Source organism: Gobio gobio (genome assembly GCF_949357685.1).
Source record: "Gobio gobio genome assembly, chromosome: 12".
NCBI lineage: Eukaryota > Metazoa > Chordata > Actinopteri > Cypriniformes > Gobionidae > Gobio > Gobio gobio.
In genome coordinates, this window is record NC_137105.1 from 37,024,650 (window position 1) to 37,045,896 (window position 21,247).

At 37.4% G+C, this 21,247-nt stretch overlaps 1 long non-coding RNA gene across 1 annotated transcript in view; it reads right to left on the reverse strand.

Moving 5' to 3' along the window:
• Positions 1 to 21,247, reverse strand: part of LOC307135048 — a 910,342-nt gene that overhangs the window by 447,234 nt on the left and 441,861 nt on the right. The window lies entirely within an intron of this gene.

A 21,247-nucleotide genomic window follows, 5' to 3' on the forward strand; every position in this document is an offset into this window, starting at 1 on the left:
AGTATCCTGGATTTACCACACTCTCTGACCTGCACTGCCAATCACTCATCTGGTTGTTCAAATAAACATTCTATTACCTGCATCCTTGTCTCTGTCCCTTCTGTGTTGTAACAGTATCATTAGAAAGTTGTAACCTTTCTAGAAAGTGATTTGTTCATTTAGCGTGTTTCTGGGTCAAAATGATGGCAAAAGTCACATACAGTGAGGAAAATAAGTATTTGAACACCCTGATATTTTGCAAGTTCTCCCACTTAGAAATCATGGAGGGGTCTGAAATTGTCATCGTAGGTGCATGTCCACTGTGAGAGACATAATCTAAAAAAAAAAATCCAGAAATCACAATGTATGATTTTTTAACTATTTATTTGTATGATACAGCTGCAAATAAGTATTTGAACACCTGAGAAAATTAATGTTAATATTTGGTACAGTAGCCTTTGTTTGCAATTACAGAGGTCAAACGTTTCCTGTAGTTTTTCACCAGGTTAGCACACACGGCAGGAGGGATTTTGGCCCACTCCTCCACACAGATCTTCTCTAGATCAGTCAGGTTTCTGGCCTGTCGCTGAGAAACAGAGTTTGAGCTCCCTCCAAAGATTCTCTATTGGGTTTAGGTCTGGAGACTGGCTAGGCAACGCCAGAACCTTGATATGCTTCTTACAGCGCCACTCCTTGGTTATCGGCTGTGCTTCGGGTCATTGTCATGTTGGAAGACCCAGCCTCGACCCATCTTCAATGCTCTAACTGAGGGAAGGAGGTTGTTCCCCAAAATCTCGCAATACATCTCCCCGGTCATCCTCTCCTTAATAGTGCAGTGCAGTCGCCCTCCCTGTCCCATGTGCAGAAAAACACCCCCAAAGCATGATGCTACCACCCCCATGCTTCACAGTAGGGATGGTGTTCTTGGGATGGTACTCATCATTCTTCTTTCTCCAAACACGTTTAGTGGAATTATGACCAAAAAGTTCTATTTTGGTCTCATCTGACCACATGACTTTCTCCCATGACTCAAATGGTCATTGGCAAACTTAAGACGGGCTTGGACATGTGCTGGTTTAAGCAGGGGAACCTTCCATGCCATGCATGATTTCAAACCATGACGTCTTAGTGTATTACCAACAGTAACCTTGGAAACGGTGGTCTCAGCTCTTTTCAGGTCATTGACCAGCTCCTCCCGTGTAGTTCTGGGCTAATGTCTCACCTTTCTTAGGATCATTGAGACCCCACGAGGTGAGATCTTACATGGAGCCCCAGTCCGAGGGAGATTGACAGTCATGTTTAGCTTCTTCCCTTTTCTAATGATTGCTCCAACAGTGGACCTTTTTTCACCAAGCTGCTTGGCAATTTCCCCGTAGCCCTTTCCAGCCTTGTGGAGGTGTACAATTTTGTCTCTAGTGTCTTTGGACAGCTCTTTGGTCTTGGCCATGTTAGTAGTTGTATTCTTACTGATTGTATGGGGTGGACAGGTGTCTTTATGCAGCTAACGACCTCAAACAGGTGCATCTAATTTAGGATAATAAATGGAGTGAAGGTGGACATTTTAAAGGCAGACTAACAGGTCTTTGAGGGTCAGAATTCTAGCTGATAGACAGGTGTTCAAAAACTTATTTGCAGCTGTATCATACAAATAAATAGTTAAAAAATCATACATTGTGATTTCTGGATTTTTTTTTTTTGATTATGTCTCTCACAGTGGACATGCACCTACGATGACAATTTCAGACCCCTCCATACTTTCTAAGTGGGAGAACTTGCAAAATAGCAGGGTGTTCAAATACTTATTTTTCTCACTGTATGTATTTTCTTGGGATAATCCGTGCTCTAACGCAAAAGTCCTTATTATAACTCTTTAAATCTATTTGATGAAAATCAAAGCCCAGTTGTATTATTGTCATTGGATGAAAATCCAGGCTACACAAATTTACCCTAATTCTAATGCGGACGGTGTAAATGTGAAGGTTTGTTGATGGGATTATGGCATGTGCCACATGTGCTACCGGCTTTGAAAAAACAGCAATCTAAAATACCCCCAAAACCGCCTTACCAGCTTAGCGGGGGTAACACATGGCGGTGATGTCATTGAGGCATGACGGCAATAATGAGCTGCAAGCAAGGTGGAATTGCATCCAAAACCCAGCTCTAAACATATACGACAGCAGGTCAGACTGAAATTCAGTAGGGGTGGGGGACGGATGATTTACACGTAAGGTGCATGTGATGGGAATTAGGTCTCTCTCTGGTATGCTGGGAATCACCCTCACAGGTTCAAACTCCTAAATTTAGACCAGGATGCACACTTACAGACACCGGGGAAATCCACCTTCACCTCCACCTTTCCACCAAATCCAAGATGGGTGTCAGTGGCATACACACCCAAATCCCAAGAGATTTTACCTGAGTGCCATGGTGACAGTTGCTAAGTGTGTCAGATCCAAATAGCATTGGCATATGGTCTAAAAATGCCCCAGCATTGCCAAAAACAACCTTAAAATAACATTATTTTGCTGTGAATATGTGACGTTGATTTACGTCCTTGCACGCTGTACAATAGACTCCAGATTCACTCTAAGAAGAGTGTGTGTGTGTGTGTGTGTGTGTGTGTGTGTGTGTGTGTGTGTGTGTGTGTGTGTGTGTGTGTGTGTGTGTGTGTGTGTGTGTGTGTGTGTGTGTGTGTGTGTGTGTGTGTGTGTGTGTGTGTGTGTGTGTGTGTGTGTGTGTGTGTGTGTGTTGTAAATCTGGTATGGAATGGCACGTTAAGAGGATTTTCATGTCTATTATTGAGCACGATTAATGTAGTGAACCCCCGCACAGTAAAACGAGACCGTGTTTATGTTTGTTGGGTTTTACTCATCAGACAAAACCTGCCTTTAGGGAAATGTGAAGATGTTCTCAAAAGTAAACATGATTCATGAAGTAAATATTGTTTTATTTTATTCTTAAAAATGCAGTTTCTTTCAAAAGTTATGGGTTTTCAGAATTAAATGTATTTTAATACAGTATATAAACAATAGAAGTCTTTGATATGTTGTCATTTAGGCTATTTTTACACTGTGAAGACAGCACCAAAAGCAGAATATATACCATCAAAAATTTGCATTTGCACAGTTTAATGTCACATAGACAAACACATATACATACACTGTAAAAAAAAAAAAAGCTTGTAATTTTTACAGAAAAAGACTATAGTATGCAACAGTAAAAAAAAACTGTTGATTAACTGTAAGTTCCCTTACCATTTATGGTGAAAAAATTAATACATGTGTAATTTTAATGTAAAAACTAAGAATAAAAGCCTATTACCTATTACTCACCATATAGATTAAACATATTATTATAATTCTTTTTAAATAGCTTTTTTTCTTCTGATTTTCAGTGACAGCTCATGGATTTTAAAATAGAGGAATAAAAATATAATTTCACTCATTTCACTAGCCTATCTCAAATCAAAAGTCTATCCTACTGTCCTTTTAAATGTCTGCGTTAAAAAAAAGCATAAAGTAGAGAAGTATGCCAGTCATTCATTAATGTTAATGATAAGCATTTCAATTAAAACATTTTAAATAGCATTTTCACAACCAGTCAAAAGTTTGGAAACTGTACTATTTTGATTGTTTTTGAAAGAAGTCTCTCTGCTCACCAAGGCTGCATTTATGTTTTAAAAAATACAAAACAAGCTGTAATATTGTGAAATATTATTAAAATGTAACATAACTATTTTCTATTTGAATATATTTTAAAATGTAATTTATTCCTGTGATGCAAAGATGAATTTTAAGCATCACTACTCCAGTCTTCAGTGTCACATGATCCTTCAGAAATTATTCTAATATAATGATTTGCTGCTCAAGAAACATTTATGATTAGTATCAATGTTGAAAGCAGTTGTGTAAAACATTTATTTAGGATTCTTTGATGAATAGAAAGTTCAAAAGAACAGTATTTATCTAAAATAGCATTGTACTACCGTTCAAAAGTTTTGGGTCAGTAAGAATTTATTTAAAAAATTTTTTGGGGGAAAGAACTTATAGAAATGAATACATTTATTCAGCAAGGATGCATTAAATGAATCAAGTGACAGTATAGACTACATTTATAATGTTGCAAACGCTTTATATTTCAGATAAATGTTGTTCTTTTGAACTTGTACTTTATTCATTAAATAATCCTGAAAAAAATTTGTACAAAACTGTTTTCAACATTGTTCATAATAATAAATGTTTCTTGAGCAGCAAATCATCATATTAGAATGATTTCTGAAGGATAATGTGACACTGAAGACTGGATTAGTGATACTCAAAATTCAGCTTTGAATCACAGAAATAAATTGCATTTTAAAATATATTGAAATAGAAAAAAGTTATTTTAAATTGTAAAGATATTTCACAATAATACTGTGTTTGCTGTATTTTGGATTTTAAAAAATGCAGCCTTGGTGAGAAGAGACTTCTTTCAAAAACAATCAAAATAGTACAGTTTCCAAACTTCTGACTGGTAGTGTATATTTCTGTATTGTGTTATATTCTTATGTTAGTCAGTGGTGTTAAGAATTCTGTGTGCATAATGAGCTGGTGGGTTTATGGTGAGGTGTGTTGCATGCCGGATCGGGTGTGGTGGGCCGCTCTGTGCCAGAACGTCCAGGGCCACTTTTAGCCTCAGTCCGCCCCTAATCGGAAATTATCTTTAAACGTTGCGCCATTGTCTTCATTTGCCTGCATGAGAAGTGCTTTAGTTTCACTATCTGTTCGATTTGACAACATTTCGATTTGAGTGACGGGATGATCAAACGGAACAAGTGTTTGCTCTTAAAAACAGGAGACGTGCATAATAATATTCAACTGCAGAGCCGCAGCACTGATGAATGGAAAAGAAGGCTGGGTCTCAAGCGCAACACATTGAAAAAAGCTGCGAGGTCAAAGATGTACATCCCGCATACAATTACATAGAAAATTATTAAAAAGCAGCAGAGCTTACTGTAAACAATGCAGAGTAATCACGCCATCTCCATAAGAACTTTATGATTGGCCCAAAGCAGACTTCTTACGTCAGCACATTCAACTAAATGAAAAAAGTAATCTGATTACGTTACTCGCGTTACTTGTAATGCGTTACCACCAACACTGGTTGCAAAGTTGCCGTACTTAGTTAGTAGAATGTCTAAAGAGGACAATCAAAATAAAGTGTTACTAAAGTCTGTTTTATTCCAGTAGCCACAGAATGCTATAAACGCATACACATGCACACGTGTGTAGATCCCCAGCTGAGGCTGTAAGCATTAATGAGCCCCATCAGTTATTCAGCAATCATTGTAATTGCAGCCTTCCATTACAAGTCATTACAGCTTTGCCTTCCAAGTGTGTGTGTTTGTGTGTGAATGTGCATGTACACATGTCCATTGTGTATTCTGAGAACTGAGTTGTATCTTGTAATATACCCATTTATTAATGGCACTAAATAAAAGCATAATAGCGTATTTTATGGAACCACTTTAGAAAAACATGTAGTTCCTCGTGTTCTTTTCAGTATGTTTGTGATTAGCATTCTTGTGTGTTATTCCTCAAAGCTTTTACACCCTTTTGGCCCATCGTAGGGGTTCATGACCCTGACGTCTATTTGAAATACAGTGGGGTCCAAAAGCCCGAGAGCACATTGACAGTCTGGGATTCTTTGAATCTTGCTAAACAAAGTTTTAGAATGTGAACAATTAAAAGTAAAGATACTACCATTCAAAAGATACATCCAAAAAGGACAGTGAAGAATTCAGAAAAGGTTTTTACAAAAATAATAAACAGCACAACTGTTTTCAACACTGATAATAAGCAAATCATCATATCAGTATGATTTCTGAAGGATCATGTGAGTAATGATGCTAATAATTCAGCTTTGCATCACATGAATAAATTACATTTCAAAATATATTCAAATAGAAAACCGATTGTTTAAAATCGAATAATATTTCACAATATTACTGTTTTTATTACTGTATTTTTGATCAAATAGATGCAGCCTTGGTGAGCAGAAGCGACTTATTTTAAAACTTTTTTTAAATTCTTACGACACCAAACTTTTGAACAATAGTGTTTCAGAATAAATCGAATATGACAGAGAAGCATATTCATTTGTGGTCTCAGAGTTTTGTACTCCATCATGGTTCCATCTTTTTCGCATCTCTTTCATCCTCTGTTCTTCCATTCTTCCACTTGAAATGCTGGCATTGTTGGGAACTCTGCAGGAATGGTGGGAAAGGTTTTTGGCATAACATTCATGCATCCAATCCCATCCTGATCAACACAAGCCAGTACACTCATTCTTGCCCTCCACATGCTGTATAACAACGTCCAAAGATTTTAAAAATAGAAGCAGAAAAGATATCAGATTTGCCAACAACCAGGATTGACATTTAGCCTTGTGCAAACTGCAAAGTTTTCCTTGTTTTACCTTTTTTTTCCTTCAATTCTTTTGGCTGGTTGCAAATTTGCCAAAAATGTGCGTGTGTGCGTGCGTGTGTGTGCGTGTGAATGCACACTGACTCATGGGGACTTGTGTCACTGTGGGGACCTAAATTGTTCCCCATGAGGAAACAGTCATTCAGAGTTTGAGTTTGTTTGAAAATGTAAAAATGCAGAATTTTGTGTGTGATGGGTATTTAGGGGTAAGGGTAGTGTAAGGGGATAGAATACACAGTTTGTCTATGGAGAGTCCCCACAAAGATAGCAAAACAGGCATGTGTGTGTGCGTGCATATGTATGCGTAATGTGTGAGCCCTAAATCGCCTGAATCCTTGACCTTCAACTTTAAGTGTGAGACTGGTTGTGGGCAAAAATGTGATGCGTTGGTTTGTCTGTTGTGATGGAATGAGACATTCCTCCTCAGATAAAACCTTCCCCAGACACTGTGAGTCATGTGTGTTTCCGATGGGAAAAGAGAATTGGAAATGGAAAGACCCTTTATTTGCCTAAAAAAATGACTAGAAGTTGTACAAATAAGCAGTTCAATCTAAATAAACATTAAAGTGGGTTTCATGGTCAACTCCCTGAATTTCAATGGTCTACATGTTGCCTGTGGGACCTCATTCAAGGTAAAGAGCGAATATCTTACATATACACAGGCTGCTCTGCTATAATTGCACTAACCTTCCTATAAAAATATACACTTAAATGCATTCAAATATAAAAAATCTTTAGCAATTAGCATATGTTGAACTTAAACACACGCTGACCCCTGTTAAGTCATTTTTTATGCCATTTTCTATGATTCTGTGATTTCTAACACTGGTTATGCTAGTAGATGAACTGAGTGAGTGAGTGTTTAAGTAAACATTTGCTGGAGGACATCAAGAATCCAAGTCATAACAATCTGTTGCTGCCAAACCTGGAAATGCTAAACGCAAAATTGTATTTTACTGTAAATGTGTAATATTTAGTGTTGCTGAGAGACGAACTAAAAGTAATGCTAACAACATTTTTCAGTAGTACAATACTGATTAGTATTTTCAAAATAAGGAAACAACTAAAATGACATTAGCCTTTTCCAACAAGTGGCGGTGTAGCATGACACCTTTTTTTATAAGTAGTTAAATGCATCAAAATGCTACCTCAATCTTTTAATGTCTTATTATTGGTATATTGGAGGTTGGAAAAGAAATGAAACATCACAAATCAATCATCGATCTGAGGGCATGGTCTGAAGCGCATGGCGCAGGTGCACTTAGGGCGTGTCCGAATCCACTTTTGCTATTATCGATGGTCTGCACGCCAAGCGCATGGTCCAAAAGGGTTGTCCCTATTCTCTTAATGAGTCATGGGTGTGTTCTGGGTGTAACGTGGAATAAACCAATCAGAGTCTCATCTCCCATTCCCTTAAAAAGCCAGTTGCGCTTGCACCATGGCAGCTTCGCTATTTAAATGGTGGAATTTGCGAGCGGAAAGACAGAACACTTCTCCAGAGAGGAATCCTTTTATTTTTAATATTTAAAAATGTTTGTGTGCTGCTGCGCATCCCTGTGTGTGTAATAAGCAGAGTGTATGCACGTTGTGCACCCGCCTATAGGCACATATTACTAACGCACCCTTTAAATAGCACAAAAAATACTGCGGTATTGACTTTAGACCAGGTTTTTGTTGGTCAATGGCACAGTTGATTTCAGTTAATAAAAATATTAGATGAAAACTAAAAAAACTTTAAAAATGAGAAATGTTGCAACTAACTGAAATGTTGAAGTTGAAATACAACTATGACACTGGAATAAAGCGAAATAGAAATATTTTTTAAATAAATAATAATTAAAATGACAAAAACACCTAATACTTAATACATTATTAAAATACAATTATTACAATTAAAATTAAATCTGACATTTTTAAAAATAAAAGCTAATTAAAAATATCAATACATTTAGTAATAAATTATATGATCAATGAGTTATGACAACATATGTTGTTACATTGCACTAACTTATCAAAATAAGTTCAGCAATTTTCAACTTTTTTACAAGTAATACAAGATTCAACTCTTTTTAAGTCATTTTAATGTAATTTAAGTTGAAATGACTCAAACATCCAAGTTGATTGTACTTAATTTAAGGCAGCAACTTTTTACAGTGTATTGTATACTGTATGGTATATAAATAATACCATATAGTTTTATAGTGTTTATACTGTAAGTTTAACGCTGTCACCCTCATTGATTTGTGCCAGAAAAATATGGCCTTGATAAAATTGTCATCATATATATTATTTAGCATCAATGTTAAAGGATTAGTTCACTTCAAAATAAAAATTTCTTGATAATTTACTCACCCCCATGTCATCCAAGATGTTGACGAATTGCGTTTTTTGAGGAAAACATTCCAGGATTTTTCTCCATATAATGTATTTCAATGGCAACCAACAGTTGAAGGTTCGAATCAAGGCAGCTTCGAAGGGCTTCAGAGGCTCTGCATGATCTCAGCCGAGGAATAGGGTCTTATCTAGCGAAACAATCTGCCATTTTAAAGAAAAAATAAAAATGAATATATTTTTAAACCACGAATGCTCGACTTCGGTGTTGTGATTCTTCACGGCGTATGACATCATCACGTCGGAAAGGTCTCGGCCATGTCGTGGGTGCAAGTACCCACCCAGTGTTAAAACGAACGTGCAAAAACTAAATCAAACGCACTTTACAAAAATAAAATTAAAACAACGATGTCGGATGATTTAAAGTTGGAGGAGAACATGAGAGAGTTCTTCGGCACTGGGTCGGTATATCCACCTATGTCACGGCCGTGACCTTTCCGACGTGCTGACATCATACGTCGTGAAGAAGCAGAACACCGAAGTTGAGCATTCGTGGTTAAAAAGTATATACATTTTTATTCATTCTTGAAAATTACCGATCGTTTCGCTAGATAAGACCCTATTCCTCGGCTGGGATCGTGAAGAGCTTCTCAAGCCCTTCAAAGCCCTTTGAAACTGCATTGATATACAGAAATACATTATATGGAGAAAAATCCTGGAATGTTTTCTTTAATTTCTTTTCGACTGAAGAAAAAAAGACATGAACATCTTGGATGAGATGGGGGTGAGTTAATTATCGGGACATTTTCATTTTGAAGTGAGCTTATCTTTTAACTACTTTTTGTTAGTTTGCTCCTTTTCACAAGAAAAGCATAACTGTGGTTTAACTACTTTAGATCATGCGTAGATTTTAGCTCAACAAGCTAGGTCCAAAGTGTTTTACAAACACTGGTAGTAATATACAAATGATTAATTTTCCCTAATTAAATTTGTAATATGTGGAACTCATTTCTAGATCACATTTCCACAGCTTAGTCTTACGTTAAATTAATAGAAATGTTCAGCTGTTAAACACTTTCCTCTGTGTTTTCCTGAATAATCATGCAAAAGATTTCCTCACAACTCCACTGGAAACACCACACCCTCTCTTATTCTCTCTCTTTGTGAAATTTGTGAGCTTCTTTTATCACTGTTTGCTTTATGATCTTGAATATTATTGATTGCTCCCTGTGAGCCTGCCCAAAATCACTCTGAGGACATAAACAACTAATAAAGTAAAACATGTGCTTGCCTCTCCTGCTAAAACCGCACCAAACACTGCCATGTCATGTGACTCGATGGACACCGGCCAGGGAACGACACAAACATGCACACGTGCGCATGCCTGCAACACACAAACACTGCAGATGTGTGCAAATAAAAACACTTGTGAGAACTCAAGAGCAGAACCAAATGTTCTGTCTCAACCTCCTCATTCTCAAGCTTTTTCCATCCATCTCTCTTCCTTAAGCGCGCACACACACACACACACACACAGTGCCAGGAGGACCATGCTGTTTTCATTAGTACCCTGTGTTTTATTGCCCAAAGCGCTCTGCTGTGGTCAGGAACCTGATCCAAGCCCCAAACAGAAACCATAGCAACCCATTTTTGTGGGAATTCTTTTTGCATGCCCCCCTGTACACACACACACACACACACACACACACACACACACACACACACACACACACACACACACACACACACACACACACACACACTACTATTACTACTACTACACAGCACAAGGACTCACTCTGACTTCATATATTTTCTCTGACCTTAAAAACGTATTGTCGGGCAAACGGCCACAATGACGAACTAGTTTTTGGGTGCCCGAGTACAGAACACACAAACTCACTCTTACATCATCCATTTTCATATGAAAAAACAATTGCACTGATTGGAACCTGACCCTGGAAATACATGATTTGTCCCTTATTAAGTTCAGTGATATTGTTGCTATGAATGCAAGTTTTTCATATTCAAACTCTTCAAAATTCTTCAAAAGAATTCAGCCACCTCTGCTTGAAAATAACCTAATAGAACGTTTTTGATGCTGCCATATTCAAGATAACGCCATGATGCTTCTCACCAAATTGATCGCCCTGACTTTACACGACGGACCTTGAAGCAGTGGTTATTTGCAAGTAGGAAGTTGGAGAATTTTGTTCTTTTGTCTGGAACATATATTAGGGCAGAAATGTACGGTGGCCCAGTAGTGCACAACACAACGAAATTTAAAAAGCAAACATAAGTTCACAACACAACGAAATAAATCCACAACACAACAAAATCAAGCCACAACACAAAGAAAAATCCACAACACAACGAAATCAAGCCACAACACAACGAAAAATCGACAACACAACGAAAAGTCCACAACACAACGAAATTGCCACAACACAACGGAAATGCTCCCGACCACTCGGGGGCACTCGGAGCGCTGTAAAGTTTGCACTGTTCTATAGAGTCGGCAATCTTACAAAGAAATCAATACCACAATTAGTTTTAACAGTATGTAGGCTAACCATTGTTTATCTATATGAAATATTAATTTAAAATCACCTACATGCATTATAGCTGCATATTTATGCTCGAGAATGCTTTGACCCGATACCACGGCGCTAAAGGAACGTCTACCAATTCCACCAATTGGTTGAAACGTATAATTTGTATGAATTAAAATTACTTTTAACATTTAAAAGCAGACATGTTAAAATTCCACAGCTTGATTGTATTGGTAAAACTGACTTAATAATGCACAACACAACATTGGAATTTGAAAATGTAAAAAAAAAAAAGTAAATTTAATTCATACAAATTATTTTTCAACTTGGTGGAATTGGAAGACGCTCCCTTAGCGCCGAGGCAGCGGGTCAAAGCGTTCTCGACTTATGCAGCTATTATGCACGTAAGTGATTTTTAATTGATATTTCATGTCGATATACAACTGCACACTTAAAACTGATCGTAGTGTTTAAATATTTGTAAGATTGGCGAATCTATATAGAACAAGGCAAGGAAAACTAACTTTACCGCACTCCGAGAGTCCCCTAGTGGTCGGGAGCATATCCGTTGTGTTGTGGCTATTTCGTTGTGTTGTGGACTTTTCGTTGTGTTGTGGATTTTGCTTTGTGTTGTGACTTGATTTCGTTGTGTTGTGACTTGATTTCGTTGTGTTGTGTCTTGATTTCGTTGTGTTATGGTTTCATTCCGTTGTGTTGTGGATTTATTTCGTTGTGTTGTGAACTTATGTATGCTTTTTAAATTTCGTTGTGTTGTGCACTACTGGGCCACCGTAGAAATGTACTATATAGTATGAACAGTATGGCAAAAGAGTAGTATGTCTGAATAAACACTATATTGCCAAAAGTTTTGGGACACCTGCCTTTACATGCACATGAACTTTAATGACATCCCATTCTTAATCCGTAGGGTTTAATATGGACTTGACCCACCCTTTGCAGCTATAACAGCTTCAACTCTTCTGGGAAGGCTTTCCACAAGGTTTAGGAGTGTGTTTATGGGAATTTTTGACCATTCTTCTAGAAGCGCATTTGTGAGGTCAGGAACTGATGTTGGACGAGAAGGCCTGGCTCGCAGTCTCAGCTCTAATTCATCCCAAAGGTGTTCTATCGGGTTGCAGGCCAGTCAAGTTCCTCCACACCAAACTCGCTCATCCATGTCTTTCTGGACCTTGCTTTGTGCACTTGCTTTGTGCACTGCACAGTCATGTTGGAACAGGAAGGGGCCATCCCCAAATTGTTCCCACAAATTTGGGAGCATGAAATTGTCCAAAATGTCTTGGTATGCTGAAGCATTAAGAGTTCCTTTCACTGGAATAAGGGGCCACGCCCAACCCCTGAAAAACAACCCCACACCTTAATCCCCCCTCCACCAAACTTTACACTTGGCACAATCGTATTGCCAGACAGAGAAGCGTGATTCATCACTCAAGAGAACACGTCTCCACTGCTCTTGAGTCCAGTGGCCCACCACTTCATGGCTGAGTTTCTGTTGTTCGCTGTTGCTTCCACTTTGTTTTAATACCACTAACAATTGAACGTGGAATATTTAGTAGTGAGGAAATTTAAAGAATGTACTTATTGCACAGGTGGCAACCTTTCATGGTACCACACTTGAAATCCCTGAGCTCCTGTGAGCGACCCATTCTTTCACAAATGTTTGTAGAAGCATTGCCTACACTCTTAGAAATAAAGGTACAAAAGCTGTCACTGGGACAGTACCTTTTCAAAAGGTACACTTTTGTACCTAAATGGTGCCTATTGGTACCTTAAATGTACATATCAGTACCTAAAGTGTACATATTAGTACCTAAAAGGAACAAAAATGTACCTTTTGAAAAAGGTACCGCCCCAGTGACAGCTTTTGTACCTTTATTTCTGAGAGTGTAGGTGCTTGATTTTATACACCTGTGGCCATGGAAGTGATTGGAACACCTGAATTCAATGATTTGTAAGGGTGTCCCAATACTTTTGGCAATTGTGTATATTTGGAAAACAGCAGGCGGAAAGTACCCGGATGATCGATGGTCATACGATGGACACTTTACTTTCTCATGAGGCCATGGGAGAGGATTTATGAATGGCAGTGAAGCGACGCAATTGACTCTGGTAGGTTACATGATGATGACAAGATGGCAGATGTAGTACTTCCAGATTTCATTCATACTACACACATTCATACTATATAGAACATACTTTTTTACTTAGGAAGTAAGTTCAAATTAAAATGTAGAACTACTCAGACATCCAATTTGGACACACCGATTCACTACTAATAATACTAAAATAACACTGGCAATTGCACAAGCAGACATACTGTAAATCCTTGGTGATGCACTTTAAGCACACGGTCTTGTACATAATTTAAAAAAAAGTGTCAATTTAAAAAAATATATATTATTAATAATACATCACAATACGGATGACAAGATTGCTATTTCTGTTTCATTGCAACTTTAAATGTGCATTTTTGTGTTACTGTGGCAGGTAGCTAACATGTAGACAGTTTAACTAACTTACTCATTCTCTTCAAACTGAAAACTGTACAAGACAGTAGACTAGAGCTTAACTTTATGTTAATGTAGTTGCGTGGATTACGTTTTGGGCCTAAAACATTTCACATTTAAAATGTGGTGTGGTAGAATAGTCTGTTTGGCTGTGATTTAAATATTTGCCTTTTTATATCAGATTATATATACTGCTGCATTGGCCAGTTTATTAATTAATTTCACTTATTGAATTGAATCAGCCCTAAAGTGCCTCCAATCACTCTTTGTGCAGAACCAGTGGTGTTTTTCATTAAATATCCGCCTGATTTTCTCTGTTCAGAAAATCTTGTCGTGATATATAATGAAGGGTGCATAATGAAGATCCTTTCCAGGCACTCTCGTCTCTCTCTGGAGCAGGACGTCTTTCTTTGCGCTAATGTTCCCGTTTGAAGTCTGTATTTAATGGCAGGGGTCTCTTTGTCATGATTATAGATGTGTGCCATTTGCGCTCAGCCTGAAAAATGGGTTGTGGTGGTGTGTGACGTATATATGTGTGTGTGCGGTCTGGGTAAGAAAGATTTTTTAATTTGTCATGACTACTTTCATTACTCAGGTTATATGCAATGGGCGGCTGATTTATTTTGGAAAAGCAATAAGCTTGAGACCGTAACAGCCAAAGAGCATTAGACATGCGTGTGTGTGTGTGTGTGTGTGTGTGTGTGTGTGTGTGTGTGTGTGTGTGTGTGTGTGTGTGTGTGTGTGTGTGTGTGTGTGTGTGTGTGTGTGTGTGTGTGTGTGTACAAGTACAGTATATGTGGTGTATGAGGACACAAATGTGTATAATGACATGGGTATTACAATGTAAACATGGTTTATGAGGACAGTTCCTGTGTTCTCGTAAACCAAATGGTTTTAAAAAAGCATACTAAACGGCAAAACGTTTTTGTGTGATGGGTAGGTTTAGGGGTAGGGGTAGTATAGGGGGAAAGAATATACCTTTTGTACAGTATAAAACTCATTATGCCTATGGAGAGTTCCTGTAAACCACATATAAGAATGTGTGCATGCGTGCGTGCGTGTGTGCGTTTCATCAACACAGGCACACAGTTACACACAAAAAACTATCATGATTTATGATTTCTCTTCAGCTCCACAGCTCTCTACTGTACCTGGAAAAGTAAAATATCTCACATGATCAACCATAATTCTCACTGTGATCAATCTCTCTCACTGTAGGTCTGATCATTTTCATGTTTTTGCATGGAGCTTTGCGTAGAATTTTCCAGAACACTTCAATTATGGGTGAAGCTCTAGTCTTAAAGGGATAGCTCAGCCAAAAATGACAATTCTGTGATCATTTCCTCTCACCTCCCAAACCTAAATGAATGACTTTCTTCTGTGGAAAACAAAATCAGAAATATTGAAGGATGTACTGGCCTATTGGTTGCATAAAATTAGTGGGGATCCAAGCCAACAAGATGCAAAGATATGAGGACGAGTAAATTTTGACAGTTAACAGTCTAGAGACGGTGTATGTGTATCCAAAAGGTCACATGGCACATGAAAGAGTGAAATAGCATGAGAGGGAGAGTAATGAGACATATGGGGTGTTGTAAAGGTAGAGAGAGTAATGGAAGAAGAGGGAGGGGGATTGAGTGTCTGCCGTAAAGAGCTCTTTGTTTTGAAGATCTGGAGACACCTGGCAAAGGCTGAGAGATTTAAAAAAATTAAAATTCATGGATTATAATTCATCTACAGGCCACATACATGTGCCAAAAATGACCCTTTTGTCTATTAAGCGGGATTATATATTTTAATGAATAATGGAATTTATTCCTGTGATGGTAAAACTGAATTTTCAGCAGCCATTAAAGAGTTATGTTGTTACGGTATAATTTCCTTTCTTCCATATGCACGACTCAAACTGACTACTTAATGGTGCTTTTACGCCCTTTTTGGAGCTTGACAGTCACTGGTCACCATATGCTTTCAGTGTATGGGAAAGAACAAGAACATTCTTCAAAATGTCTCATTATATGATCAACTGAAGAAAGAAAGTAATTTGGGTTTGTAATGACATGACAGAATTTTAACTGTTTCTTTAATATCAAATTGGTCATCCAATGTAGTTACAAAGTGCCCATTAATACTATATAAACAGCACATTTGCAGTGTCCCCTCTTGTTTTCATTCTAGGACACTCATCATCAGATTTGAAACGTGAACCATCCAAAACTGTAACAGTGACCTAATTTCACTGCATGTGCAAACCTCTCAGCATGGATCATGACCAGCATTACTGTAGGACAGAGCTCAACTGCACACTTTAGCACAGTATAGAGCTATAAACCCCAGAAAAACCTCTCTCATGAAGCAACTAGAGCTTCCCCAGAAAGAAAAGGCTTTAAAACCCACAAAAGCTGGATGAAGAAACCATATGGCTAATGAAATGAAACTCCTCTTGACAAGCAGATGGAGTGATTTGTTACAGTCATTTTGGTGGTATTGAAATTCATAAGCATAAAGAAATATGTGGAAGAGAACTTGCATATACGTCGCAAACGAGCATCACAATTTACCCACTCCGTCCAAGTAATTCTTCAAACCCAAACCATGGCCTGTTATTTCTACCCAGGTCAAACTCATAAGAGCCGTAAGTGATTTGCCAGATAGGAGTGAAAGAAAATGATCAAGGCCACCGAACATAATCACATTTGCACAAAGACGCCTGAGGCCTTTTTCACTGGACTGATCTGGAAACTACCAAACCTGATGTCTCAGAGGTCATGGGCAGGGTTTTTGAGGTCCCAGAGGGGCCAATGCAACCCCAATGGGGCCAAATTATTTTAGCATTGTTTGCGTAAATAAAATGAATGTTTTTTAATTATGAATACTATTATGAATGTAGTTATGGCTAATATCTCACTCTACTGAATCTACCCTTCTATGCATTAACATTGTCATGATGATCAGTGTAATTTTAGTTTTTCTGTCGACTGTGCACTAATCAACAATCACCTTTTCGAGTGCTTGATACATCATTTCCCACAATTGCGATTACTGGTTTAAAAGCACCTTTCGTGGTATAAATTACTGGCCATTTGGCTGGTAATGTTATTGGGGAGTGCAACATAATGCATGGTTTAAATTGCAAGAACGATATCTGACCCTCACTGTTTTTACATAAGTGACGTGAGCGAATCAAATCAAAGACATGCAAGTGCTCAGCTAAAGTGACTGTCTAATAACAGTGCAAGCGTTCGTGTTTCTCCTCTGATCTTTCTGAACGTGAAGATTTTGTCTGTTCCTAAAGTAGTTTTAGATAGTGTATACTGTACCTCAGAAGCAGCGTTATTTTAATATTATTTATACACTATTATAGCATTTATTGATATTGAACTTTTAATTGTAGTTAAAAATTACTAATTATTTTAGTAATTTTAATGTGCACTTTTATATTATAAAACAAATTTCTCTCCAAAACTGCATATGACTACACAAGTGTACTATTACTCACATTAAGCCTCTAAAACAAGTGCATAAGGGCCTTATAACAATAAATCATTTAAAAATATATAGATTATAAAATGTGTCAATTTCATTAATGTTGCTATAGATTAAATTCCATTTTCAAGGAGAGTTTCAGTTTGATTGCTCAAAAATGTCATGTGGTGTAACCAAAGTAAAAAGTAATAACACCATTTTCTTACACCTTGATTATGTGCAAGTGCACACATTTTAATCATTTACAATAAATAAATAAAGATGGATGGACCAATTAAGTCACACTTTATATTAGGTGTCTTTAACTGCTTGCATCAGAAAATAAGTACAATGTACTTATTGTGTTCATGTTGTATTGCAAAACAAGTTTGCTGCTATTGAGGTGTGATACAGGTAAGATTATGGACAGGTTTGGTGGGTTAAGGTGTATGCGAAGGCTCAACAGTATAATTATAGATGTAGTTACAGAAATTAATTACAGCTGTAATTACAGGTACTTTTAAAAATTACAATGTAACAACCTGTATGTACACAATAAGTGCATCAAATTAATTAGTACATAGTTAAAGACATCTAATATAAAGTGGGACCAAAAATTTTTATTAAAAAAAAATTAAAATCCCAAACGTATGAATTCATTAATATCATTCTATTTTTTTCGGAGTCGTACCACGTGACATTTTACAACCTGAACCAACCTTGCCATTACCTTGTCATAAAAAAGTCAAATTATATGATATTTTTGAAGACTTATTGACCTTGACACACAGTCATCAGAAGTTCTTTCTATATCATGACAAAATTATATAAAAAAAAAAAAAAAACTATTAGCAGGGGTAGCAAAAAGTACATTTTGGACACTGTCGAATCACCAGTTTGAAACGAGAATTTTTTGTATATAAAAATAAGTATCTGCTTGCTAAGACTGCATTTATTTGATCAAAATACAGTAAAATCAGTAATATTGTGAAATAGTATTATAGTTTAAAGGATTAGTTCACCCAAAAATGACAATTCTGTCATTAATTACTTACCCTCATGTCGTTCGACACCCGTAAGACCTCCGTTGATCTTCGGAACAGAAATTAAGATATTTTAGTTGAAATCTGATGGCTCTGAAAGGCCTCCATTGGCACAATGGCACGGTTCACTCTCAAGACCCTTAAAAGGTACTAAAGATGTCGTTACAAAGTCCATCTCACTACAGTGGTTCTAAAATAACTTTATGAATCGGCGAGAATAGTTTTTGTGCGCAAAAAAACCCTAAATAACGACTTATATAGTGATGACGATTTCAAAACACGGCATAATGAAGCTTTGAAGCGTTCTGAATCAGTGAGTCGAATCATGATTCGGATCGCGTGTCAAACCGCCAAACTGCTGAAATTTGGCGATCCAAACTGCTGATTCGACTCACTGATTCATAATGCTTCGAAGCTTCATGAGGCCGTGTTTTGAAATCGTCATCACTATATAAGTCGTTATTTAGGTTTTTTTTGCGCACAAAAACTATTCTCGCCGATTCATAAAGTTATTTTAGAACCACTGTAGTGAGATGGACTTTGTAACGACGTCTTTAGTACCTTTTAAGGGTCTTGAGAGTGAACCGTGCCATTGTGCCAATGGAGGCCTTTCAGAGCCATCAGATTTCAACTAAAATATCTTCATTTGTGTTCCGAAGATCAACGGAGGTCTTACGGGTGTCGAACGACATGAGGGTAAGTAATTAATGACAGAATTTTCCTTTTTGGGTGAACTAACCCTTTAAAGTACTGTTTTTTAATGATATTTTAAAATGAAATGTATTCCTGTGATGGCAAAGCTGAATTCTTTGATGAATATAAAGATAGTATATTAATTTTAATATATATATATATATATATATATATATATATATATATATATATATATATATATATATATATATATATATATATATATATATATATATATATATATATATATATATATATATACACTCACATTTTGTATCATTATAAATGTCTTCAATGACCCTTTTGATCAATTTTAATGCATCTTCTTTCAAAAATCTTAATTGTTCCAAACTCTAATAGTGTAAGGTAGTATAGTTAGTAGAATAATCAACCTGCTTCCCTGTTCTTTGTTCGTCAACTCCAGGCAGATAAACAGTAGGCTATAGGTGGGAAGCGTGGAGAGGTCTTTAGGGAGCGGGCTCTCTGTTGTTGACTGATATGTGATACCAGCTGACATCTGGCACCCTGTCAGTTTGGCATCCCCACAGCACTGAAACACATACACATTTAAAGAGCGTTACAACTCGCAGCTCACCACTAGATGCTCTCTCATAAGTACAGGTCCCACTAGGCCCACAGTCTATGGCGTGCTGGCACCACCGACACAGACACACACGCACACCTCGTTCCTCACGCAGTACTGGCTAGACAGTGGTTATTCTGGGAGAGTGGAGCGTCTAGTACCCCCTTAAGAGTTACACTATGGAGACCGTCGGTCTGACTCTCTTCTCTGTGTGCGCGTGTGTGTGCGTGTGTGTGTGTGTGTGTGTGTGTGTGTGTGTGTGTGTGGAGTTCAGTGACGGGGAAGAGGTAACGTCTGTCACTCGTAATATTCTGACACTTGCCATTGTGGTCTGGTATGTGAGAAATGAGTTTGATCCGTAGAAGTGACTCTTCAACTCCTCTTCATATGTGATATGTACATATGCAATGTGAGCATATGACTGTGAGAAACCCCTCTTTAACCCCTCACAGCCCCCATTTCTCATGTGTCACTTTAACGGCGGGTCTGCTTTCTGTCTAAGGTCTCCTATTTCACAAATCAAACATAAGACGAACACACACATCATGTGAACCCACACTAAATGCTATTTAAATTAATATTACAGGTTTATATGGTCAAAATCAAATGCATGTTGAATTCAGTCCAAAGGTCAATCTGTGACATTTACATGCGGTGTTGGTCAAATGTCTTTTCTTTACACAAATTCACACGTCAGAGTTTACCAAATGTACGCAATGGAAGATAAAATATCTTCGCATTAGCATTTCCGGTCTCCCACGTTTACCTGTGTATAAATAGAAGTAAATGGAGCGTGAAGTCTAGCGTGACCGCAGCTTAATGGCTCTCCTAAAACTTACAACGTCCCGTGGTGGATCACTCTGTCCTTCAATCCTAGCTTATCCAGGAAGATCAACTTAATAATAAAGTGTTACCTAAATTTGTCATCTATCCAAAGTGACTTATTAAACAGTCGTTGGACTAACCTAGTATTAAATGTCCTTCTCAATATCACAAATTAGCACCCATGAGAAAACTCTTAATTGCAACCTACTGCAGATCCTTAAAACCAAACCCCCGTGATTATTTACAGTTTGATTATTTGACATAATGGCATAACAATATTTCACAGCAAATACGGGCACTAAATGTCCAGAAGGCACTAATAATGCTGTGGAAGGTCCAAGGAACGGATAGTATTTGTCATTTCTTTGTTTATTTCACAATCTATAGCAATTGTCACTAGCTATTCAAGACGTTTTTCATACATCTACATTAATTTTACATCTTCAGTGGCTAATTTTCAGGTTTCGGGCCCCTCAACTGGAGGTCCATGACATTGTGAGGCTGTATAATCCAGCCTTGATGGTCCTGACCTGATTCATAATCCATATTTGACTTTGAGTATCACCATGTTAAACATAAAAGACACTATAGGGCCCGGTTTCACAGATAGGGCTTAGATTAAACTATAGGCCTTAGTTCACTTAGGACATTTCAGAAGCTTTTATAAATGTGCCTTAGAAAAAAACATTATTTGAGAGAAAATAATGACACTGACATTTTTTAAGATGCTTTCAGTTAAAACAGCTCAGACATGCATTTTAGGCTGGGACTAGGCTTAAGCCTTGTC